Below are 13,089 nucleotides of genomic sequence, written 5' to 3' on the forward strand. Positions count from 1 at the left end.
TTTCCTGGCCCAGACAGCAGATTAATGCCTCTCCAATTCCCGCAGATGGACAGATCGCCTTTTTTGGGTAACTTCACAATGATACCCTTCTTCCAGGCCTCCGGTACCCTCTCTTCTTCCCAGACCCTGTTGAAAAGACCCCTCAGAGCTTTCAGCAGTGATCTGGTCTTCCCCTGGCGCTGTGTTGCCCTTCGTCTGTTTGATAGTGTCTGCTATCTCCAGCTCACTGATGTCCCCACATTCCATGTCTACTTGGAGGTTCATACTTCTAATATCAGCCTCTTCCTCTGGGTCTGGTCTGTTGAGAGACTCCCTGAAGTGTTCCGTCCACCTGCTGAGCTGTTCTTTTGTTGTCACCAGCATTTTCCCGTTCTTGTCTCTTACTACTGTAGATTTGTTGGTAAAGTCTCCTATAAGAGTCTTGGTGATCTTGTACACTGTCCTAGAATCACCTCTGTCTACTGCTGACTAGGCCTCCGTGGCAATATTGTCCACATACGCTCTCTTATCTCTTCGTACACTTCTCTTCACGGCAATGTTTAGGTCCCTGTAGACCTATACAGCTGTTATTTTATCTTCGTCACTGCCTGCAAGTGTGTGCTGTTTAACCATCTTTCTGTTCTACATGAGCTGCCATGTAGCATCTGAAATCCACTCCCTTCTCTGTTTCTTCTTGTACCCCAATACAATCTTGCTGGTTTCCAGGTATACCTTCTGGATCTTCTCACAGTGGATATTAATATCATCTGCTATCAGGTCTTCGAGCAGGCTGAATCTGTTGGACAGCTCTAGAGTGAACTGGATCTTCACTGTTGGATGTTTTAGTCTACTGGAGTCAAAGAGATGGCCACCAGTCTTTCTGTCTGTCCTTTTCAGCCATTTGAGCTTGAGCTGCAGCTTGCAAAGAAAAAGATGATGATCGCTGTTGGCATCTGCTCCTTTCAGTGCTTGGACATCTCTCATGGATCTTCTCTACTTCTGGTTGATAGGAATGTGATCAATTTGGTTACAAGTCCTTCTATCTGGAGATATACGGGTCAACTTATGTATTGTCTTATGTTGAAAGACAGTGTCTCCTATCACCAAACCATTCTCCAGGCACAAATCTACAAAACGCTGTCCATTATTGTTTCTTTCACCGACACCCTCTGGGCCCATGCAGGATTCGTAGCCTTCGTTATCCGACCCGACTTCTGCATTCAGATCCCCCATTACGATCAAAACGTCGTGGCGAGGTGTCTTGTCTATCTGCTCTTGCAGGTTGCTATAGAATAAGTCCTGCTCCTCCTCTGTTGCTTGTTCAGTGAGTGCATAGCATTGAATAATGGTGGTTTTGGCGTAGCTGGAAAAGAATCTTGCTCTGATGATTTGAGAGTTGACTGGTTCCCATCCCAGAAGGCTCTTCTTAGCCTGAATATCCATGATGATGCCAACCCCTTCTTGATGCTGTCCATCTGACCTTCCAGACAGTCTCCTTCCAGACAGTCTCCCCTGAATCAAGTGTTAGCATCCCTGAGTCAGTTCATCTCATTTCACTAATGCCCAAAATATTGATCTTGTACCTGGTCATTTCTCTCACCACCTGTGCTGTTTTCCTGGTCTCGTACATGTTTCTTACTTTCCATACTGCCACTCTCACTTGTTGCTTGGGTCTCGCTAGGGACTGAATCGGAGCAGAAACTTCCTTTTGGCTTTCATCTCTGCTCATCATGTTAGGCGTTGCTGCCTCAATCCTCAGCTGATCACCCCTTTGATGGCTTTTTAAAGTTTTCATTGACGTTTCTGTAGCAAGAGTTTTTTACGTAGTGGGTTGCTAGCCTGACGTACAATCCTCCTCCTTTCACATCCTGGACTTGGGACCAGGCAATGGTGGAGTTAGTATAGACAAGGACTAAATGTAGCTCTAAGCATGAGTCCTGCTTTGGGACCGTCTCTCTGATACAAGAAACTGCCTAGCCTGCTCTGGTGGTGACACTCCCTCCCTGAGGAAATGTCTTCAATTTTTGAAATAACGAGTATGTCTACCCTGCAGAGATGATCAAAGTTGCTGCTGTCATCTTCTGGGGTTAAAATTAGTGGGTCTAGTTAAGACAGCTAATTTGAACTGAGAGGGGCACTCTGGACTGTGCTAGCAACTCTGCTATCATGAGGAGTAAAGTAAGAGTGTTCTTCCCTTGACTTCCTGTGTCAACAATTGAGTTAAGCTATTTCTATTTCAGCTATGCAATTATCGTAGCTGAAGTCCCATATCTTATTTTGACCTTATCCCATAATGTAGACATACCCAAGGTGAGCATTCACACTATCTAGCCTGTTATTTTGAAATTGTTGATACATTTCTGTGTTAATCATAAACCTCTGTATTAATCATTTTCATATAAGTATGAATCATCTTCATATAATCTCCATATTAAATTTTTAAATTTGTATCAGGTCCTTTCATATAGCTTTGTATTAAGTCCTTTTATATAGAAATGTATCTTTTCATATAGAAATAGAAACTTTGTATCAAGTCTTTTGTATTAAGTCTTGGTAGAATAGTCCCAAAAAATAAAGTAAAGAGAATGTCTTTGTACCAAAATAGAGCTCCCCCTTTTTATTTAATTGATTGCTCTGTTGAGTGAATAAAGTGTAAATGGGTATGATATGGAAGGCATGCACCTCCGAACTGTTGCAATGGTTGGAGGGGATGGGAGCCAAGAACAAGGAGACCTGTTAAGTGGACTCATTGAAATAAGATTAGACATATGGACACCTTGGGAGTCAGCAGCAAGTACCTGCTTTTGGAAACCCCCTCTTTGGAGATGAATGTGTCAGCACTAAGACAATACCCAGACTGTACCACAGATGACTAACTGCATATACATATAATGATTCTCACAGATTTTGCATATGCAGAAGATGATAGAGTTGTTTGAGAAAAGAGCTACTATAAATCAGTGGTATCTTGCAGGAGGACTCCAGGTCAAAATGGAAGCACCAATTTGGATCGACAGAAGCCCGGCTTCATCCCTTGCCCACTCAACTCACTTGGCCAGTGCAGTTAGGGGGGAGCAACTATTGGTAACAACAAGACAGAGTGTGCTTGTGTGTGTAACTATAATATATCATGTGGATATGATAAATGTTGATTGCTATATGTATTACCAATAAATGTGGCATTGTGCCTTATCCCCCTGAAAAGATCCCATGCAGTAATTTTAAGTACAGCATGTTGGAGGCAAAGGAGGAGTAAGGGGAGAGTTAAACTGGTGGTTGTTCTTTCTCACCTGTTAATGATGATATTTGGTTCCCTAAACTTTTGGGCTGTGTCTACATTGGCACCCTTTTCCGGAAGATCCCATGTGCCTCTTAAAAGGCTTTATTTTCCGCAAGATCCTTGTCTAGACTGGCGCTTTTTTCTGGCAAAGCCCCGAGCCGGAAAAAAGCAGCAGCCATGTTCATGCAAATGCCGCGGGGAAAATCTAAATCCCTGCTGCATTTGCAATTCTGAAGTGTCTCATTAGCATCCCTTTTTCGGAAAAGGGTGCCAATGTAGACACAGCCTTGGAGTGTTGTCTGTTAACCCCCTATCCCTTCCCTGAGTGAGTGCAGAAGAACGTCTGAGGTAAACAGCAGGAGTAAACAACAATGCACATGGCCCCCAGCAGGGAGTGCACACAGCCCCAAGAGGCCCAGACTCAGAGGCTGCATGTGGCTGAAGGAGAGAGGGACAGAGATAGAGTGGGTTGACCATCAAGTGGAACCTCCCAGAACACCCTCTGCTTGGATTGCCTGGCCAGCGGACCAGCTTAGGAGTCTACTTGGGAATATCAAACAATATGAACTGCCTTCTGCTCGCCTTATCATCTTGCCTGGCACTGTAAGTGTGATTGAGTGTATGAGTGAGATTCCCCTCCCTTCCCAGTTTTAATTGAATAAACAAACCCTTTACACTCCTATGTGGTGATCCCCTCTCCTTAGTGTTTAAAGCAGTTGCAATCCACATCCCCTTGCAACATTTTTGGTGGAGATGCTGGGGAAGAGGGGATAAGTAAAAGTCCTTTCCCCATGGGAAGTTGAGACGGTGAACTTTGGGGGACTGGGGTGCATTGAAACGTGGTAGGCTAGCAACCCACAGCACACAGTCCAGGTTCCTGTCAACAAGAAGCCCATTTGGGGTAAAGGAAAGGGAGGTGTAAAGGACTCCCAGAAGGGTGGAGTGCAGCACCTGTGCCTGGACCCCTGAGGGAATGGATCCAAAGTAAAGGGGTTGACCCCTGGACTTAAGGGGCGGTGCTCTCTGGTGCTTCAGTGACTGATTTGGAACTAATGATGGAAAAATATGTTATTGTATAAGCGAGGTAAGGAGAGAGCAAATATGTTATTGTACAAGCGAGGTAAGGAGCGAGCAGCTGCTTGGCTGCTATGGCAGGCAGTACATCAGTGGCAGGCAGCTAAGAGTCAGCTAGCACAGGATGTGGAGCAGTTGAAGGAACAGAAGAAGGAACTGGAGAAACAAGATATGTGGAAAGCTCAGGTGCTTACAGCCAACGCCCAAGCTTCTTCTCTTTCTGTTGCCACCATACAAGTGGCAGCTGCAGAAGAGGAACAGGAGCATGTCCAGGAGGAGAATAGAACTTTAAGTGAAAGGGTACAGTGTCTCAAGGGGTTAGTTTTGGGAGAGAGTAGGCCAGAGAGAAGGCTGCTTTCTAAGCGGCTGTAGGGCTTCCTAAGAGAAGTGATCAATACCTAGACTGGGAAGTGACTGGGGTGAAGATTGGGATGGGGATATATGGGGTGACCTGGATCACCCAGATCCAGACTCTGGAGGGCCAGATCTCAGACATCGGGTTGCAGCAATCCGAAGGATAGTCCGGACTGATGGGCCCACCCCGCAAGGGGGAGGAGAGGCCCCGAATATTGGGCATACGGTGGCAGAGAGGGTATGTCTACACTACCCTCCTAATTCGAACTAGGAGGGTAATGTAGGCATACCGCACTTGCAAATGAAGCCCGGGATTTGAATTTCCCGGGCTTCATTTGCATAAGCCGGGCGCCGCCATTTTTAAATCTCGGCTAGTTCGAACCCCGTGCCGCACGGCTACACGCGGCATGGAGTAGCTAGTTCGGATTAGGCTTCCTAATCCGAACTAGCTGTACTCCTCACACCTGGTCAGCCGAGAACCACCGGCTGACCCCAACCCCATAGGGAAGCCCACAGGAGGATCGGCGTTCGGAGGGCAGATGGCAATGGATTGCCACTCTGTCCACCGATACAGAGGGACGCTTTATGGTCCAAATGAGGGTGGGAATGGCGCGAACCCCTTGTGCAGCGCTAGTGGACACTGGAGCTGCTATGTCCCTTCTTCCCTTCAGACCTCCTGAATGTTTGGTAGTCCAGTCTGTTGTTTTAGCTGCTTATGGGGATCAAGAAGAAAAAGGACGGGTCTTGTCTCCAACCTGATGGGAAGTGGGAGACCTCATCTTGGTGTTACCCTGGGTCCAGTCTAATTTAGTAGAAGAGCCAATTGTGGGGATAGATCAATTAAAGGAAATGCAATTGGTGGTAAACTGTGCTAATTGTGGTTTGTGGCAGGTCCCTAAGAGAGATTGGAATCCAGAAGCACTAGGAGGTGTCTCAGGGGTGTTAATTCACTCAATGTTAGGAGTTTCTTCTGTGAATGTTCCAGAGGATGATGAGTGGTGCTATAGGGTCCCTGGAGTCTGGGCTACAGATAAATATGATATTGGCTAATGGAAGGGAGAACCCATTGGCTACGTCTAGACTGGCATGATTTTCCGGAAACGCTTTTAACGAAAAAGTTTTCTGTTAAAAGCATTTTTGGAAAAGAGCGTCTAGATTGGCATGGATGCTTTGCCAATCTAGACGCGCTTTTGTGCAAAAAAGCCCCAATCGCCATTTTTGCAATCGGGGCTTTTTTGCGCAAAACAAATCTCAGCTGTCTACACTGGCCCTTTTGCACAAAAATTTTGCACAAAAGGGACTTTTGCCCGACGGGAGCAGTATAGTATTTCCACATAAAGCACTGATTTCTTACAGTAGGAAGTCAGTGCTTTTGCAGAAATTCAAGTGGCCAGTGTAGACAGCTGGCAAGTTTTTCCGGAAAAGCGGCTGAATTTCCGGAAAAACTGGGCAGTCTAGACACAGCCATTGTGATTAAAGGCCCTCTGGTTGCTCCACAGCGGCAATATAAATATCTAATAGAAGCTGAACAGGCAGTCAGGGAAATTACGGAGGCTTTGAAAAAACAAGGGGTAATTAGGGAGACCACCTCTCCATTCAATTCCCCTGTCTGGCCTCTGCAAAAGGCAGATGGCAAATCATGGCGATTGACCATTGATTATCGCTGAATTAATGCAAACATCCCACAGCGAGCCCCTATAGTGGCAGATATGACCTCCTTATTAGAAAGCATGCCACCTGAAGCAAGATGGTTCTCGGTGGTCGATCTGGCTGTTTATTTGCATTGCCTTTAGCACCCGAAAGCCAGGACCGCTTTGCCTTCACCTTTCAGAACTGACAATATACATTTACCCGAGTCCCTCAGCTCTCCGACACTAGCCCACCAGGCTGTGACAGCCACTCTTAATCACCTGGGACCCTTAGATCAGCCCTGGGTGGTGTCTTATGTAGATGACATTTTAACCATGGGGACAGAGCAGCAGGAGACCCAAGAACATACAGAGCGGGTTCTGCACATCTTACAGGAAGCTGGTTTTAAAGCCTCCTGGGAAAAGGCCCAGCTAGTCTAGCCACATGTCACATACCTTAGGGTACAAATATCAGAGAAGGGACGGCAGGTGTGTCAAAATTGGCTGCAGGCACTGCAGACTCTCCCAGTGCCCTCTGATAAGCACTAGCTTCAGATGGTTCTGGGCTCCTTTAATTTTGTTCGTGCACATGTCTGGGGACTTTGCCAATTTGGCCCAGCCCCTGTATGCCCTTCTAAAAGATGGTGTGCCTTTTGAGTGGGGGAAAAAACAATCCCAAGCTTTTGCAGCGATTAAAAATGGGGTCCCACAGGCAGCTGTGCTGGCCACCCCCAGGGTAGGTTTCCCCTTTCAATTTAGGCTTGCCACCTCACCCCAGGCTTTGGCCATGGCAGTGTTCCAAGCAATAGAAGCAGAACCAGCTCACCCCATTGCCTATTACTCCCGGGTTCTGACCCCAGTTGAGCAGAAGTTTGGTCCCTGTGAGAGGGAGTGTCTGGCAGCTGTGTGGGCCCTGGAGGTATCTGCTGCCATGGTAGGGGATAGTCCCATTGTCATTCAGAGCTCCCATACACCTCTGCGATTCATTTTGTCAGGCAAACTTAAGGGGAGTGGTGTGAGCAACCCCCAATTGGTACAGTGAACCCTAGCCTAAGTCAACAGAGGAGTGCAGTATCAGTCCACCCCAGGAACAGCTACAGCAACTGCAGGTCTCCTGTAAAGTACAGGAGAGACCCATGAATGTCTGTTTCAGGCACCAAAATAGGCTGTTCTGCAGGCCACCTCCTTAGAAGAAGCCCAGACAATTACTCACCCAGAAAATATTTGGTTTACCGATGGGTCAGCAACCCGAATAGATGGCAAACTTCATATCCAGGCAGCATGCCTTAATTTAATGGATCGCAGGTTGGTCCACAGTTAGGCTGCTGGATCAGCTCAGCTTGCTAAGCTTAAAGGCCTAGCTGAGTGTTTGAGACTTTGGTCTGAGAATCTGGGACCACTGGTGGTTTTTAGTGACTCAAAGTATGTAGTGGAAGGAACCAGGAACTAGATGTGGCAGTGGGCCCGTGATCAGTGGAGAAGTATGGATGGGAAACCACTAGCACATGCAGAAGATTGGCAGGTCGTGTATAAATGGGTCCAGGCACATCCAGGACAACTATATCTGACTCATGTAGGAGGAAATCAAGACCCAGAAGGGTCCCCTGAGGCCTTCTGGAATAATAGGGCAGATGCATTGGCTAAGTCACCAGCAGTGTCAGCTGTTACTACCCAAGGTGCTCTGTATAAGCAGTTAAAAGGAGCAGGCGACCCCTCTGAATTCCCAGTGTCAATTCCTGGAAAATGGGACCGGCAGGATATTATATGATGGGCTCACAGTTTGGGCCATGAGGGAGTGGAAGTTACATACCAGCGAGTGGGGGAGATAGGCCGATGGCCAGGTCAGAGGAAACAACTGTCTGGTGTGTGCCATGTATAATGCCCAAGTAGGTAGCGAGTCAGAGAAAGTGCTGCCACTGGGACATCAGCGCATTCCGGAGGGGCCATGGTCCTGTGTTCAGCTTGATTTTATTGAAGGTTTTCCCCCCGGCCCACAAGGACATACTTGTTGTCTAGTGATTATAGATGCCTTCAGCAGAGGTAGAGGCTTTTCCTATGAAGCGACATACCGCAGCAGACACTGCCAAGTTAGTTTTTAGATAAATCATTTGCCAATTTGGTTCTCCGGGGGTCTTTGACTCCGATAGAGGGCCACAATTTGTCTCAGAGATGTGGGAAAATTTGTTGGGGGCGTTAGGTATTAAATGCAAATTGCATATCTCACGCCACCCTCACAGCTCGGGTCAAGTTGAAAGAATGAACCATACTATTAAAGAGGCATTGAGGAAGGTATTAGAAGAGCAAAAAGGATCATGGGTGAAGAAGCTCCCCTTAGTTCTGGAAGTTCTTAGGAGCAAAAACAGGTTGAATTCCCATTTGTCCCCATATCAGTTATTATTTGGTACCCCGATGATCCTTCTCCGATCAGCTCCAAGGGACAATAAACCCCTGGAGGATTGTTCAATAAAGAGAGATTCTATTTTTGAACACAATTGTCCTTTTGAACACAATTGTCCTGCAGCCCCCCAATTGACCCCCACCGATGGCAGCCTGTGGCAAGTGCAGCAGGGCTGATGGCAAAGTGCTGTGATGTGCCGAGTGTGGGCACTCAGGGCACTCTAAGACAGGACTGCTTTGCTGTCCCTCATCGAGGTAGACAAGCAAGCGGGGAACCCTGAGAACTGTCTGTCCGGGGTGGGGGTCGGGTCCCTTTAAGCTCAGCCCTCGGCTAGCCTGAGACAGCAACTCTACACTGTAAGTCCTAACCTGATGTCCTTCCGGCCAGCCTTAACTTCGGTTCAGGGTCCACTCAATGTGGACATGCTAGTTCGAATTAGCAAAATGCTAATTCTAACTAGTTTTTAGGTCTAGATGCACTAGTTCAAATTAGCTTAGTTCAAATTAACTAATTCAAATTAAGTTAATTCGAATAAGTGCTGTAGTTTAGACATACCCTTTGAGACATGGCTCTATAACTTGGACACTGCTATCCCACCATTGGGACCACAAAATAACCCGCTGCTGTGAGCTCAAGTTGGTGGAAAGAAAAATGGAGGAATTAGTGGGATTCCACCCCTGAAGCTGGGCTTGAAGCTGGCTGAACCAATTGCAAGTTTTAGTTCGTGCAACCATATTAGTGTGCTTCCAGATTCCCTCCCACCAGACAGAGTTGCTTGGGTCAGCTAAAGACCCATTGCCATTCCACCAGATCAGTTGAAGGGTTACTGGGCCTACCCATGGAACCCAAGGGCTACGTCTACACTGGCATGATTTTCCAGAAATGCTTTTAACGGAAAAGTTTTCCATGAAAAGCGTATTCGGAAAAGCTCATCTAATTTGTCAGGACGCTTTTCCGGAAAAGCACTTTTTGCGGAAAAGCGTCTGTGGCCAATCTAGACGCGCTTTTCCGCAAAAAAGCCCCAATCGCCATTTTTGTGATCGGGGCTTTTTTGCGGAAAACAGAACTATGATGTCTACACTGGCCCTTTCGGGCAAAAGTCTTTCGGAAAAAGACTTCATTCTACGAGGACTAACACCTAGTTCGAATTAAGTAGTTTGAATTAAGGGCTGTGTAGCCACTTAATTCAAACTAGTGGGAGGCTAGCCCTTCCCAGCTTGCCCTAGTGGCCACTCTGGGCACAACCAGGGAAACTCTTCTGCCCCCCTCCTGGCCCCGGAGCCCTTAAAAGGGCATGGTCTGGCTATGGTGCCTGTGCCAGGTGCAAGCCTGCCAGCACCCAGCCAGCAGACCCTGCACCTAGCACGGCACGAGCCAGCCACCCGCTGCCACCCAGCCCTCCGCCTCTTCCTGGGACCAGGCTGGTGGCTCCCAGGAGCCTGCCCGGGGCTGTGGAGATCGTGGACCTCATCCAGGTTTGGGGGGAGGCCCCTAACATCCACGACCTCCGCACTAGGCACAGGAAAGTGGCTGTCTAGAGCAGGATAACTGCCAGCCTGGCCACCAAAGGCCACATGCAAACTCAGGAGCAGGTTTGCATGAAAATCAAGGTGGTCCAGTGAGACCCTCGACCCTGAGCTTAGAACATAAGAACGGCCGTTCTTGGTCAGAGCAAAGGTCCGACAGCAGCCAACACCAGCTATCCCAGAGGGTATGGACCGAAGACAATGACCAAGCCATTTGTCTCGTGCCATCCATCTCCAGCCTTCCACAAAGGCCAGGGACACTGTTTCTACCCCCTGGCTAATATCACTCCATGGACCCAACCTCCATGAATTTATCTCACTTCTCTTTAAACTCTGTTATAGTTGTAGCCTTCTGTCACCAAGTGTTCCCCAGTCTCGGGCAGCCACCCCAAGTTCGGGGTGCTCCCTAAGTTTCACGCTCGACCGCCTGCTAGTGGCCCCGGCCGTATATGCTGTCGGCCAGCGTTCCGACAGGCCTGAGGGGGCCGGGAAGGGGGCTCAGGCCCTCCCACACTCCGAGCCCCGACCCAGGGCCCTAAGGCAGGGACGGTAGTCCCTGGATAGTGGAGGGGGACGAGTTTCCCCCAAACCCTCCACTCGCGGGGACCACGGCCCCGCCCTGGGTCACTTCTTCCCGGCTCAGCCCCGAGGGTTTCCCCAGCTGGGGAATAAGCTTACCCCCAGTCTCGGTCCCTGCCGAGGGTTCGCGCCTTGAAGTCCCTCGGCGTCCTCCTGTCCCGGTGCGGGGTTGTCCGTCGCCCCGTCCCTCCTCCTCCGGCTGAGGATCCCGTCCTTTTGGATTCCTCGCTCGGGTCGTAAGGGGCCCCACCCCCGACGTCCACGTCCTTTAGCCCCGCCTCCCTGACGTGTCCAGTGACGTCCTCTGGTCGCGCCCGAATGTCCTGGCCCCGCCGGGCTTCCCCTCTTCGGCTCGGCCCCCCCGAGCCTCGCTCAGCTGGATCTCCCCCGCTCTCCCGGCGGGCCAAGCCCTGTCCCGGACCCCGGCCCCGTGTACGGCGCCGTGGGGATGGCTCCTGCTTCACTCCCCCCCGGTTCCGGGCTCCGTGCGAGGAAGCGCAGAAGCGGCGCCTGCCCCATCACAGCGGGGAAGCGCAGCTGCGGCGCTTGCCCCGTCACACCTTCACAGCCTCCTGCAGCAAGGAGTTCCACAGGTTGACTATTTGCTTTGTGAAGAACTACTTTCTTTTATTAGTTTGAAGCCTGCTACCCATTCATTTCATTTGGTGTCCTCTAGTCCTTCTATTATGGTAACTAATGAAGAACTTTTCTTTATGCACCCTCTCCACCCCACTCATGCTTTTATAGACCTCTATCATATCCCCACTCAGTCTTCTCTTTTCTAAGCTGAAAAGTCCCAGTCTCTTTAGCCTCTCTTCATATGGGACCTGTTCCCAACCCCTGATCATTTTAGTTGCCCTCCCCTCTCCCACCCTCTCTCTTCCCCTCTCGCACCTCCTTTTCGCAGTCTCCCCGAGTTTTGTTCAATAAAGAGAGTTTCTATTTTTGAACACACGTGTCCTTTATTTTGTACGTCAGGAAGGGAGGCTAGGGAGGGGTAAGTGGAAGGAGGTGAGGGAGGAATGGGGCATTAGCCCCCGATGGGGAGGACTGGGGGCGAATTAAGTTAGTTCGAATTAGTGCTGTAGTGTAGACATACCCTGAGTTACTGAACCAAAGTCTTGCTCCCTAGATTGCGGGCCTGTAGCTGTTTCCATGTTACAGGCCTTAGGCCTGCTGACTCCATTTTTTAAAAATTTTGTATAGTTATAAATGTAATGTTGGTGCTATTTGTTTTAAATTGTAAGTTGTCCTATGTGTCATGTATGTTGTTTTTGTTGTATGTTGTATGTCACCTGACTTTTTTATTATTATTATTTTTATTGTGTTGCAACAAAAGTCAATTTTTATACTTTTTTTTAAATGTGATACCACACTATTTTATAATCATTTTATGAATACTATTTTTTTCAAAGTTCAGAAAGATTTCAGGTACAATATATGTACATATATTTCATGCCTCAACAAAAAATGCAATTGCAAACAATTTTTTTCTTTTATTAATCAAATTTTTTTATTTATTTTTTTTTAATTCAAAGGAAATGTAAAGGAAACCAGACTCTTAACATTAAAGGTCCAATATTAAGGTTCAGATAACATTAACAAAATGTCAATTTTGGTATGGATTTTATAACCTTGTTTTTACTTTTAAATGCAGTTATAAGAATGGTATAGCAATAACGCATAAAGCTAACCAAACTTTTTCAACAGGTTTCCACCTTGAACTCGTAACACAACAAACCATTATGAATGTTTAATATTTTCAAAGCATCTACATGCATGTGTTTTAAAACTTCATTTTGATATAAATTCTGTTTTCTTTTATAGCATGTTAACAGGAAATAGTGGTTGTTAACTTTTGTGCCTTTAAACAGTTAACAAAAGTGGAATTGGTATCACAAGGAAATTAACTCTAAAAACTTGGTAAAATTGCTAAACACTTTGAGGGACAAGCAATACACCATCTCATGGAACACTGAGAATATCTATTTTAGCAATTAAGCATTACGTTTGGAAGACAAAATTGGTAATAAACCTCAAGTGAAAATAGATCCTATACAACAATTGCAAAAGTTTAGTTGTATTATAAAAGACTTGGTCCCTATTATAAACAAACTTAACTAACCTGTTTATTAAATTTGGGTTACTAAAAACAAGACAGATATAAAGCAAAAACTTTTATTATGTCAACTAACTGAAGATTTTTAAGGTTTTATCTTACAGATAAAAAAAACCCATATGATATCACAGCACAAAAACACTACCAGCACA

At 47.2% G+C, this 13,089-nt stretch overlaps 1 protein-coding gene across 1 annotated transcript in view; it reads right to left on the reverse strand.

The window, feature by feature from the left end:
* The window catches only part of LOC102461324 (uncharacterized), a 150,336-nt gene that overhangs the window by 71,865 nt on the left and 65,382 nt on the right, over positions 1-13,089 (reverse strand). The window lies entirely within an intron of this gene.

This window comes from Pelodiscus sinensis, chromosome 31 (assembly GCF_049634645.1).
Source record: "Pelodiscus sinensis isolate JC-2024 chromosome 31, ASM4963464v1, whole genome shotgun sequence".
Taxonomy (NCBI): Eukaryota; Metazoa; Chordata; order Testudines; family Trionychidae; genus Pelodiscus; species Pelodiscus sinensis.